The following is a 13,093-nucleotide window of genomic DNA, read 5'->3' on the forward strand; positions in this document are numbered from 1 at the left end:
GTACTTAACGCCCGTCTTATGGACGAGGAAACTAAGGTAGAGAGATTAGGTGTGTTGCCCGAAATTACAAAGCTGGTAAGTGAGGAACCAGGATTTGAACCAAGATGGGCTGGCTCCTAGGAATGTGCCCCTACAGACCAGTCTGTGCAGCTCCTCGGGGACCCGAATGGAACTGGGCAGACTGGGGATGCGCCGTCTTCTCCTTCCTCCTGCCTTTCTCCCCCTTTCCTTCTCTCTCTCTCTCCCTCCACCTCTCTCTGTCTCTCTCGACGTTTCTGTTCCTCCTCTCGTGTGTCTGCTGTGTTCTCTTTGGCCGCTAACCAGCTTCTTCTTCCTGAGTGCTCTCTGTTGCCTCTCTCCACTCAACACCTTCTACTCACTCCTCGTTTCTGCTCCCTTACGCCTTCAACCCGGGCCATGGCGCATCACAGGACTCCGACCACCCATCGTTCACTGTCTCACCGGGATTTCTTAGTCCAGAATCCCAAAGGACAAAATCCAACTGGATCCATCCACTAGGTGCCGTGCAATCTGGTTGGCTGTGGCTGTGTATTGAGTCACAAAGAACTACAGCAGCCACCGAGGAGGACACCTGGTAAGCAGAGCATCACCTTTGTTTCTGCAGGAAAAACTGTCCACCGATCAAGTCTGTCACAGATAAGCCTGCCAGTCAAACCCCTGCCCTGCCCTGGCCTGTGCCTGAGAGTACGATGCCCCTGGAGTAATAACACTCGTGCACATTGTGTGTCTCTGAGTGATGGGGATAGCCAACTGCAAGTGAATGCATGAGAGTCTTTCCTGGTCCTCCAAGCTGCAGGGCATATCTGATGGAAGGGGAACGCAGCCATCAGGAGGAGGAAAGACCAGAGAACCACAGCGCTCCGTGCCAGCCTCGGCAGAGCCCGCCTCCTCAATAGACCAGGGGCCTCCATCTGTGTTGGAAACCAGAAAAGAGAAGCTGCCTGAGTCAAGGGAGAAAAGGACTCCACCTAGGCCAGGAGCAAGCTCAGACTAGAATGAGAGAGAATTTCAAGTTCTCTGGGGGAAAAGGGAGGAGAGGCTGAGCTATAGGAAGCTGGGCTCACCGAGCCAGACCAGACCCCTTGCTCAGAGCGCCCTGAAACTCTCTCAGCTTCTGCGGCTGCCGAACGATGAAGCAGGCTCGGCAATACATACGTGCCCCTGCTCACCTGAATATGTACAGGTATTTAAAAAGCAAGTCTGCTTGCAATTTCTTCTTTTTTTAAGCTGACTCTATTCCAAAAATGTACTTCAATGATGCCTTACCGTTTCCACATTGTCTTATAACAGATTTGAACAGATCTGTCACAGTGCTGGACAGGTGCTGGAAGCTTGGTTCATCCCCACCTTCCACACCTTGCAAGACCACGCAGCCTTCCCTCTAGAAATCTTGCTCTCTTCTTTGACACACTGGATTGACTGAAAACAGGTTTTCCATACACTTAGAGAACAAAAATATTTTTTGCATTAAAAGCAGAATCACAACAGGCACGTGGACAGATATTTAAACAAAGGACACACCAAATCTCACACCCAGTGCTGCCAGAAACACCCGCAAACTCTCCGACCATGAAATCAGAATTTGGGGACCTGGTCTAACAGGTTTGTGATTAACCTTGTCAACTTATTTTTGAAACAACCCTCGTCGTTCATGCCACTGTAGTCACGGGTTCCCTCCCCCAAGCAGGAAGTCCAGAATGAAAGTGGGTTGTTGCCATAGCAACAGAGTACAAGGCAGCGAACTCCAGCGAAGGGGGAGGTCCCAAGGCCAGAGCCACAAGAAAGCCCCAGGCCCCAGGGTGGTGGCAGCCGAGAGAGGCAACCTGCCATGACTTCACACTGCCAGATGGCCCACTGTCGACACAGGGTCCCCCCAACTGCTAATTATTTGCATAACTCTGGATAGTTCATTCAAAAGAAAATAAAGAATTCACTTAAGTACACATCGATATCCTTATCCTTGAACAGCCTTGTATCAGAAATTTTCTCTAAACACCTAGCACAGTCCCTTACACACAGAAGCTACTTAAGAAGCGTGTATTTAGCTATTTACTGGATCCCTTCTTGCACCCGGTATTGCTTAAGATACGGAGATGAGAAAGACAGGTCCCTCTCCTCAGAGAGCTCACTGTTCAGCAGGTAGACAAGCATGTATCAAGACCCATATAACCTTCACATTAGTTGCATGCTCCAGCCTTGCCCAGGGTGTAGGGAAGGGGCAGAACTCAGGAGACATGCGTGCTCTGGAGGAGAAGCAAGGAGAGAGAGAGGGGCAGGGTGTGCTCCGTGATCGGAGCCCTGAGGGTGACTGAGGAGCTGTGTGTGCTCTTTGTTTGCTTGTTGTTTTTGTCTGCTGGCCTGGGATACTCCTGGCAGGGGTCAGCAAGAGCAAAGGCCCAAAGGTGAACAGCAGCACCGTCCATGTCAGGAAAGCACGAGCAGTTTGCTGTTGCTGAATCAGAACCTGTAAGGCGGGGGATGGCGGGAGCCGAAGCTGGAGACACAGCCAGCCGAGGTGTTAACAGAGCATGGAGGTCCCTCCCCTGGAGGAGCCTAGACTGTGTCTTCTGGACAGTGGAGGCCGACGTGGAAAGGCTGCTTTCTGGAAGGACTCTTAGCAGCAGTGTGGAGAATTGCTTAGCAGTCAACCTTGGAGTCAAGAGGACCAGTTCCAAGGCTCCTTCAGACATCCAGGAAAGAAACAACAAGAGCCTGGATCAGAGCTGCCGTCAGTCATGGGGAGGGCGAGGAGAGATTCCGGAAGCATTGAGTGAGGAGTATTACACATCCTCAGCGAGGCTCACCTCCCCAAACCCCTCAGACTCCAGACTCCATCCTCCTCTCCACACCAACATGACCACCAAGAGAAACCTGGTCAAGGGAGGAGATTGACGGTGACACCAGCTCCTCCAATAAATAGTACGCAGCTTCCACTGTCCCAGAACCGCTTAAAATGATCACAGTCACTTGAAATGCTGTTGGCTGAGCTGATGGACAGGCAGATATTTCCTCTTTGGATTTATTCCAGTACACTGTTTCCCATCATTATTGGTCACAGAGGTCAGAAAAAGAAAAGAGATTTTTAGAAAGATTCTTAACAATGAATCGATGCCAACTCAGAGTGGCAGGCAAAACAAAACTGATAATGCTTCGTCTTGAGATAGGATGGTTCCTCTGAGCCTCTCTTGGTGGCACAGTGAATATTAATTTCTAGAGCATTCCTATGAAGTAGACAAGTGGCGAGGGGGTTGGCTCCATTTCAGTGGGGAGAGAAAAAGATCTTAGTGCCTGGAGAGATGAGCTGACTTGTTGGAGGCTGGGCTCGTGGAGGCGAGCCTGAGGGCAGGGTTTGGGCTTCCTGGTTTCTTCCCTGGTTTTCTCGTCTAAACCTATCCTAATGAGGTTATTGCACTTAACATGGCCTGTCCAGATCTCATCTGAAAAGAGGAAGCAAAGACCCTGGTAATTTTCCAGATAATTTCCTTAAACGAAAAAAAGCAACCTCTCTTTCCTCCAAATTGTTTATAATTGATGCAACACAGGAAGTCTCGCTGGTTTTTAATGAGTTCCCAAACTCAAATGCTGCCATTTAATTTTTTTCTGAAATCTGCGTTTGCCTGAAATATCTCAGTAATTCAAGTGGAAAGGGAGGTTTTGCCTAAATTACGAAAATGACCTCAATTTACTTCTTGGTGTAGCTAAGGGAGAAGTGAGCAATGCAGAGTAGCTGGGCTCTGGGAACGGAGCCCTTCCTGTGGCCGGGGGATCTGACCCTCTTTGGTGCTGGGATGGGGGTGGGGGCACTCCATGCTGAGTTCAACGCTGTGGCCCTTTCTGTTTCCCATCATAAATTTGTGGTGTGCATCGTTTACTCATTTTGCATCTCCCGGGACTGCCACAGACACACCTGCGTTGCCTCATCTGTACACAGGTGAAGATGTAGGACTCACTCCAATCACTGGAAGAAACCACTCCATTCCCTCTAAAGGGTCAGCCTTGGGCCGGGTGGGTAAGTTGAGCAGCTGGGCAACAAGGAAATGACCGCGTTCCTTGCTTTTTGCCAAAGCACGTGTCCCAGTTCTTTGTCTGACTAGTCCCCGTCACTTGCCAGGCTGCTTTCTCTCTCCCTCCTTCAGCCACTCCTCCCTTCTCCTTTCTTCCTCTGTCTCTGAGGAGACGGTCACAGTCCCTGGATGCTTTAGCCTTGTGAAACCCTGGGACTAGAGTGTGGTTCTCAGCAACGTTCAGGGGGAAAGGAACACCACCAATCCTGAAGCTGCCTTGGGGGCTGCAGGAAACCCCAACAGTCTGCCTCTTTCCTGGGGCTCACAGACAAAGCTTCAGATCTTGACGATGAACACAGGCAGCTCCTCTGGGCTGGCGTGTGGCCTGTCCTGCTGCTCCCGGCAGTCAGAAGAGCCAAGAACAAAAGATGCTCGCCAGGCCAGCCTGGTACCCAGCCGAATGCCCTGGGTGTCTTCCATGCGCTGCTCCCCTGTGTGCACTCCCTCCTCCCTGCCTGGCTCCCTGCACACACCCAGCCCGGAGTTCACTCTCTGCTGCGTGCACACATCTCCCCAAAGGAGGGCCCCTTTCTGAGATCAAATCCCCTCATTTTTACACCCTGAACAATTAGACATGATTTCCAAAATGTGAGAGCAGTCAGCAGCCTCTGTCCAAATGACGGTCTTGAAGCGATTAAGGCAGGAGGAGGGAAAAGGAGGGAGGAGGGGAGGAGGGGAAGGAAGGCAGAGGCTCTGAGTCTTTGTTTCTCTCCCATTTGGCTGGAAGCCAGAGGCGAAGATCGAAGAGACCTATCCTTTGTCCACTGATCTGACAGTCATCTGACATCCCCTCTCGGCAAAATCAAAGTGGAATGCATTCACACACTCATGTCCATCGCCCAAAAGGTTACGGGGAAATTCAAGTCCTCCTGTACCTAGTGGAAGCAGGATTTCTACGCAGCACTTCTGTTTTCAAGGTCACAGTAAAATTAAGAGTTCCACTTTCTCCACTGCAGCCTGTCCTTGTTAGCAGTCTCCCTGTCCTCCAAGGAGACCGAAAGCATGTGCTCTGTGGCTTTAAGGGAAGAGAGAATCCTTGCAGGCTCTCCCTATCAAGTCTGGTTAGGTTTTAGCATGTAAAGTTCCAGGCCATAAATAATTCAAAAGGCATGAAGAAGATTTTCTTCGTTCTCCAACTATAACCCCCACCCCCCCCACCCCCCGCACAACCTCCCCCCCTTCCCTTCTGGCTTATAACAAATGCTAATTTAATCAACTGGCAGTAAATTGTGCTGGTTGCTGACTCATGCCAGCCACAGCCCCTGTGGACTTAGAGCTTTGCCATCTCACTAGGAAACGAACAATAAAGAATCGTGGTCCTGAGCTGTCCACCTTTCTTCTTTTGTTCTCCTTTGTTTCCTCCTATTCCTACCCCCTCCCCCAAAAAAGGATTCTTCACAAACATATGGACCAGCCAGCAATTCACATCGCAGCCACATGGCCAGCAAGAGTCTGTGCTGCATGCAAGTTGCGAGGCCTCCCAGCCGTCCCTGACTATGGGACATCCCCTGTGCTCTTGAAGGCTGCTCTCGAGATAAAGCCACATGGCTAGGGGAGGGAAGGGGGGACCCGGAAGGGTGGGAAGCAGAGTGAGGCAGAAAGAACTTGTTATCCAAGCTGCGAAAGCATGTGTGTCAGGAAGGCGCTTGGAAAACCCCACAGTGCTGGGATGGAAGCTGACTGCAGGATGGAGGAGCAGCTCCCATGAGCAGGCGCTCCCACCTCACCCAGCCGGCAGGACTGGGAACTCCTGCGCCCCGGGACAGCTGCAAATGCAGGGTGGAGGGGAGGGACTTCCCTGAGACAAGGCAAGAGCAGCAGGTGGAGGGCTGAGGGTGGAGAGGACGCGACGGAAAGAAAGGACCAAGAGCTAGGAAATATTTACGGAAGGCCTGGGGTCTATTTCCTTTCCCCTTTGCTCTTTTATTTTAGCCATAAATATTTATCTTATAAAGAGCATCTCCATCCCCATCCCAGAGGGATTCTTCGAAAACCCTCCCATCAGACTCCTCCAAATCCTTGCTGAGCACTAATGTACAGGGAGGAAACAGAAGGTCGTGGACCCTCTCATCTTCAAATGCCTGCAAAGCACTTAGAGCGATGGGCAGCGTCACGCCTGCTGGGTCGTGCCTTCTCCTCCTGCTAGTGCTGGAAGCACGCCGCTGTAGCGCTAGGCGCCTTCCACAGGCAGGCCAGCAGATGGCACATTATAGCCAATGCTACTTCCTCCAGACTCCCTGTCCTGGGGGTTTGCACACAGTAGGTCTACCTGCCTAGACATTAGGCTTATCACATATCAAGCAAATGGAACAGCAGAACTTCCACAGGGTCTGCCTCGTCTGCCACCGCCCCGCCCACGGTGCTGACGGCCCCTGCCATTCTTCGGTCTTGAGTTGTCAGGAGCTGTTTTATGTTTAATCGTACACACCCCTCACTGGATCACAAACTCCTCCTGGCCAGGGACATGGTCTGGGGAGCTTCTGCATCCCCCACAAGGCTACGAAGGGGCCTTATAGAGAGCAAAGTCAAGTTTTCTGGTTGGTTCCGAGCACACCTTAAGTCTCTCCAGGCGAGAACTGCTATCTTCAAGTCCCCAGCCACCATTGGCTTCTTCTGTGGTCACTCCTCCAGAACAGCAGCTGTGTCTCCGTCCCTTTGGGTTCTTTGCAGGGTGTGTGTGCTCGCAACCACATGTGTCTTAGACCAACGGCACTGTTCTGTGCCCCTCTTTGCAGGCTTCTTCTAGAAGGCACCCTGCTGACGAGCAGGACACACACGATCAGCTTCCTGCAGGAAACCCAGAGAGGGAACGAACGAGGAGCCTGCTCTCCTCCAGCTCCCCTTGGTCCCTGCACGGTGCTCTGACTTCTCCCCTCTCATTCCCGGCTCTGCGACTCTGGGGTCACTGGGGAGCCAGGAGAGAACGGGCCGCGTGGAGGAGGTCCCTGTGCCCAGCACACAGCCATCCAGAGCTCGCTCCACTGCCAAGAATGGAAGGCGTGGTTGGCTTTGTCCTTATTTGACCAGAAGTCTCGGGCGGAATGTGGCCTCAGTGCCTGGCTGTAAACGCCCAGGCATAGTAAATAAGCGGAGGCCTGGTATGGCTCCTTGGCTAAATGTCCGTCCGCACAGCAACTCCAAGGAGGCAGCAGACAGGGGTCAGGAGGGAAAAGGCGGCTGGGGCGCTTCAGTTCCTCAAGCCTGGGAGACGTACTTTACTGGAGTCACTGCTGACCTCCCTCCCTCACGGCCCCGCCTGCCAGAGCAACTGCGAAGCGGCTGGTAAGAATAGCCGAGTGACCCGCTTGTCCACACGCCATGCACGAGGCCAGTCAGGACCATTAAATATTTTATCTTCTTTGAACATTTACAATTCGAATCAGGACTGTACACAAGCTGAGAACTTCAGGCTCAAGGATAACGTCGGCTCTGCAAGGCTACGCCCAGTGGAAACGTGAACAGATGATGGTCGTCTAATTCCAGCCGTCGTTGCTGGGTGTTGGCTCATCAGCAGATGCCCAGATTCATCCTCGCCCCAGAGCGGGAGCCAGCGGCTGGTGGCCAGAGGTTATGCACCTGCGTGGTATGCTTCCTTCTCTCTGCTAGGGGTGATAAGGAAGGGCTTCCTTCAGCTGCTGTGGGTCACCCTGCGAGGGGCTGAAATGGAATTATCTGCTGAATGAGTGAATGGATTCCTTCTTTTATTCATTCACAAAAACTCAGGACGCCTGGAAGTTGTGCGTCTCCGTTTTAAGTCTGACTCTCTCTGCTCCTTCTTAACAATTATGTTAGCCTGCTGGGCTGCCACACCGCGGACTCGCGGCTTGAACAACAGAAACTTAATTTCTCACAGTTCTGGGGGCTGGAAGTCCAGGATCAAGGAGTCGACTGGATTGATGTCTTTTAAGGCCTCTCTCCAGCTTATAGATGGCTACCTTCCCCGTGTCTTCACATGGTCTTCCCTCTGTGTGTACCTCTGTACTTCTCTCTTTCTTTTCTTCTTCTTCTTCTTCTTTTTTTTTTTTTTTGGTGAGGAAGAGTGGCCCTAAGCTAACATCTGTTGCCAATCTTCCTCTTTTTGCTTGAGAAAGATTGTCCCTGAGCTAATGGCTGTGCCAATCTTTTTGTATATAGGACGTTGCCATAGCATGGCTTGATGAGCAGTATCTAGGTCCACGCCCGGGATCCAAACCCATGAACCCTGGGCCACTGAAGAGGAGTGCATGAACTTAACCACTGCACCACCAGGCAAGCACCCTTATCTCCTTTTCTTACAAGGACACCAGTCACAGTGGATTAGGGCCCACCCATAGGACCCCATTTTACCTTAATCACCTTTTCAACGGCCCCACTTCCAAATGCAGCCACATTCTGAGTTCTGAGGGGTGAGGACCTCAACAGATGAATCTGAGGATGACACAGTTCGGCCCATAACAGCAATTATGACTTTTGGTGCGGCAGGACCAAATATGTTAGTCTCAGTCTACACAAACCTTTGGTAAACACAGACCTGGCCCCTCACACAGGAGGACTCTGGACCCGCCCTGCTGTGTCTGCGCCCCCACAGATACCACCGCTCCCCACCCACCCGGGAGGGACTAAATAATTCCACAGCGTTTCAGGCAGTAGTAACAGCAAAGAAGGTATTTTTTAAAGTATTAATTTTTCAGTCACTATTCCACTGGTGAAGGGGGGAGGGGCAAGAATGACTCCTTCGGGGGCCTATGGACTCCTCTCCCTTCATTTCTCTGTTCCTGCCAGTGGATTCCTCATGAAGGCTGCTTCTGCCTGCCTGCGTCTTATCAACGCTGCATCTGAGCAGTCTACTTTGGTTACAGGATGAGCTTCCATTTGTTTTGAACAGAAACTAGGATTCGGCATTTGACCAACCTAAGTTGCTAGAAAGCCCCAGGTGGCAGGTTTATAGCTGACTCTCTCCTTTTGGTGTATTTCCTCTGCTCATGTCCCCGCAGATCCCATCAGGTGGCCTTATCGCCATTGCCCCAGTCGAACCACTTTAAGGAGCCCCTTTCCTAATTCCCAAAGCATACACCTGTCCCACTCCACACTTAGCCCTGCTGGGAAGGCCCAACCAGCCGCCAGCCCGTTTCCAGGATGGGGATGCTGAGACCTCTCAGGCAGGGACTCCGGCCTCACAACTCCAGAACAAATGGCTAGGAGTCGACAAAGCACTCTGGGGCATATTTTAATGCTTCAAGAACTCCCGTTTAAGATTGTCCCAGCCTTATACGCATGTTTTGTGTGTGCATGTTGTTTTTTGAAATCCTCTTCGGAGCCTGCATGCTGGAGACACGACAAATTCGGCATTTCAGTCCATATGCCTACGTGAATTCTAGGAATGCACATTGGTAGGTTTTAAGAGCATCTTCTGGTAAGTTGAGTCAGAGGTGGATACTGATGTTGATTTAACTCAATCAGACCAGGAAAGTTAACCATAAGGAAGGGTGAGAACATCTCTCCCATTTACCTTCTTCCTGTCTCATAATTCCAACCTACATTTCTAGAGATTTTAAAATATTACAATAAGGAAGTCTTAATTGACCAAGATTCCAAGCCAAGGAGTCTGATCCCAGTGAATTAATCCATCTGTTTACCCACTATGTGCAGGGCACAGAGCTGTACACGGGCGGCAGTCAGATATGTACCTCTCTGTGCTCCAGGATCATGGAATCAGTTAGGAGATGCAGACACATCAGCCACGGTTAATGACAGAGAGCAAGAACAACTGATCGGTCCACCCAGTGGGGCAGACATCAGTGCTATTGGGTTTCGGAGGCAGGACAATAGCCACAGTGAAGGGGTCTCAGAGGAGGTGATGTCTGAGCCTGAGAGAGGGGCTTGGACCTGGTGCTATAGGCAGCGTAGGCCCCCTGAAGGCTTTTGAGCAGGAGAACATCATAAGAAAACCAGCGTTGGAGGTGAGTGCCCTGGCACTGGGAGCAGGATGAGCCACGGCAGGTGAGAAGCAGGGCTGGGAGACCAGGGGCAGACTGGCGGTTGCCCCAGCACCAGACACCTCACGCCTGAGCTGAGGGTCGGCAGTGGGAAGACAAAGACGAGAGATGCTCCCAGCGCTGTGAAGAAGAAAGACGCAGAATTGCATCTCACTTATGGTGGGGACAGGGACAGGGTTCTGATCACTGACCAGCCCCCAGAAACGGACAGCCGTCCAGAGGGAAGGCCTGGGTCTGGCTGGGCAGCTCGGTCACCTCCCTCCCCTCCCCCACACCCTAGAAACAGCAGAATGGCCAGCACACCAGGCTCTCCAGTGGGAGCCCCGGGTCACCCCGCGAACGTCGCCCTGCGCTTTGAACAGACAGGAGAAGTGTGCAGGGCACAGGGACTCATGACGTGAGGCAGCTTTCCAAACAAAAAGCCGCAGAGCTCCCTCCAGCTTTTGTAATCCTTTCAGCCTCAACCCCCAAGCCAGACTCCCCCCCTGACTGGACTGAGATGGACATCGTCCGGCCACAACCGCCACTCGTTCAGACTTGAGGTCACATACCTCTGTCCCCGTGTGGATTTCGTAGTGACTTTTGGCTGGCTCTGTTAAGCTTCCAGAACCTTCCTTCCCACGCTCCACCCACCCTTATTTCTATTTGAGTCCCACGTATGATCCGGGGTCACGAGGTCTGGGTTAAGCTCACCAGGGCACTCCATTCGCTGGTCCTGGTTGACATCCTGCAGCTCCTGATTCAAAGGTCCCCTGGAGCAGACACCTCAGACTTTTAGGGAAGTTATCGTTTGAGCTCTGTACTCTGCTCCCTGCTCTTAAAAAGCCCCGACACTGGCTCCTCGCTTAACGGTGTCATTGCATCATCGTGTCCGGGAAAGAAGGCAGAGCACTGGCCCCCTCTTGTGTGACCTGGTCGAGGACCTTTGTTTACGCTCTCCGTCCCTCTGGCCTCGATTTCTCCACTGGTACCGCGAGGAGTTGTGCCAGCCAGCCTCTCGAGATCCTTCCAGCTTTGACGTTCTGGCTCTGCAGTCCCCTCTGCGGCTGAAACCCCGGCGAACTTGACTATTCGCCCCCCCGTCTGTCCTCCCAGACAATCTGGCCGCGACCTCTGCCTGACCCTACACTGTGGCCTCTGAACACCAGGGGCACTGCCCCTTCCAAAGTGACCCAGGAATTAAATGTGCTTGCAGAGCTTGAACACGTGTAGCCGTGAGTGACAGTGGCATGAACAGAAACAGAGCCAGCGCTTCCTTTCCTGGTGGGGGGGACACAGGAGGAGGGAGGAAGGCGTGCAGCGACAGCGGGAAGCGAGGTCCCTTTAGACCTGTTGAACTGGAGTGAGCAGGAGACACCAAAAAGGAACGTTCGCCCAGCTGTTGGAGACTCCACACTGGAGGCAAGGGCTCCAAACCCTGGTGTGCAAACAGCCAGCTGATTCTGAGGTGGAGAGGATTAGCAGGGCCAGAGCTGGAGAGGTCCCCTGGAGATGCTCTGACGGCGGTGGGACAGAGAGGACCAGTGACTGCCCGGTTAGGGGGAAGAAGGGAGAGTCTGAAGGACTCAACCCTGACCGACGACCATGTTTTATGAAGAAAAGGAAGGTCAGTGAAGGTCATGGAGGGAACAGAGAAAGACCGCCTTCCCTGAGCTGCTGCCAGGCCTGCTCGTCACATAGATCAACGGTGAGAGTCAGGAAAGCCCAGGAGGAAAAGTGCCCACCGGCGAGGCGACCTTGAGGAACAGAGCGGCAGGGAATGGACTCAGAGCCATCATGAGGCCACACCAGGTCAGGTCCATGGCGCCGGACCCTAATGCACCCCTAGAATGATGGTCCTGACCTCTGGCGTCACAGACCATGGCAGACACCCTGGACACCCAGCATCACACCCCCTCACCTAAACTCAGACTCACAGCACAACGCTCCCTCACGCTTGCTCCCACAGCAGCCTCTCTCTGCATTTCTGCCTCAGGGCCTTTCCTGGAGCTGTGGGGCTTCCCAAGGAAAACTCAGACAACACAGGGGTCCCTTCTTCTCCCCACATTCTGCTCCTGAGACCCGGGACCCGCTGGACCAGGGCCCCAAACTTCTGTGCATCCACATCAGAGACCTCACTCATACACCAGAAGTTGGCTCTTCCTCCTTCCCTGCCTCAGTCTCCCCACTCCCTCACTCCTGTTTCCTGGGATCGGATCCCAACTTACAATCTGTGCCCAGTCCTGTCCTGAGACCCAGCTTTCAGGAGAACACAGAGCACGACAGAGGAGCGTCTAGGGCGGTGCGGAGCAGTGCTGGCAGAAGCACGTGTGCACACCGCCCTCAAAGCCGCCAGCCCATCAGAGAGTGAGCAGGTTCCGCTCGTCTCTGTAATGACTGAGGCTGAGCGTGCCACATGGTGCAGGCGGAGACGTCACTTTGGATATGATCCACATGTCCTTGTCCTAAATCCCCTCTCAAGAGGGCGAATAGGCAGGGCGAGCTCTCAGGCCTCCCCAAGGCCTGTCCACGTCCTGGCAGAGCCACAGTGCCCTGTGGGGGTCCCTCCCCAGGGCCAGCGCAGCCGGGAAGCCGGACACCTGATGCAGCACGAGGCCCAGGAGAGGGCCTTGCTCACTGTTTGACACATCCCCACCATGTTTCACCAGCAGACATGAATAATCGCAGTAGAAGGAGCCCAAGGATGGAAGTCCCTTAGTTGTTTATGCTCCCAGCTGGCACCGAGGGCATGTGAGTTGCAATCCCAGCTCAGGCATATTCGAGAGACAGGGCCTCAGCTCAGTCCACTCCTGCTCTGGGTCCTGACGCTGTGTCACGTCGTCTCCCTGCTCCACCCTGGACTTCCCTACGGTTCTGCCGTTGATCACCTGCTCGACCTGCCACAACCATCTGTCTCTAGTCGGCGCTGTGTCCCCCGCGGGGATGGTGGTCCCACCTTGGGGAAGGTGAGGCAGCTCTCTCCGTTCCCACCCCAATGGGCACAGACCACTGCAGAGTTCCCCACCCCGTTAGGGCTGGTGCAGGTCGCTGGCA

General features: G+C 53.1%; 1 long non-coding RNA gene across 1 annotated transcript in view; it reads right to left on the minus strand.

Moving 5' to 3' along the window:
* LOC103548910 (uncharacterized) overlaps window positions 1–13,093 on the minus strand; it is a 140,706-nt gene that overhangs the window by 18,340 nt on the left and 109,273 nt on the right. The gene's annotated exons all lie outside the window — the stretch shown is intronic.

This window comes from Equus przewalskii, chromosome 17 (assembly GCF_037783145.1).
Source record: "Equus przewalskii isolate Varuska chromosome 17, EquPr2, whole genome shotgun sequence".
Lineage (NCBI taxonomy): Eukaryota > Metazoa > Chordata > Mammalia > Perissodactyla > Equidae > Equus > Equus przewalskii.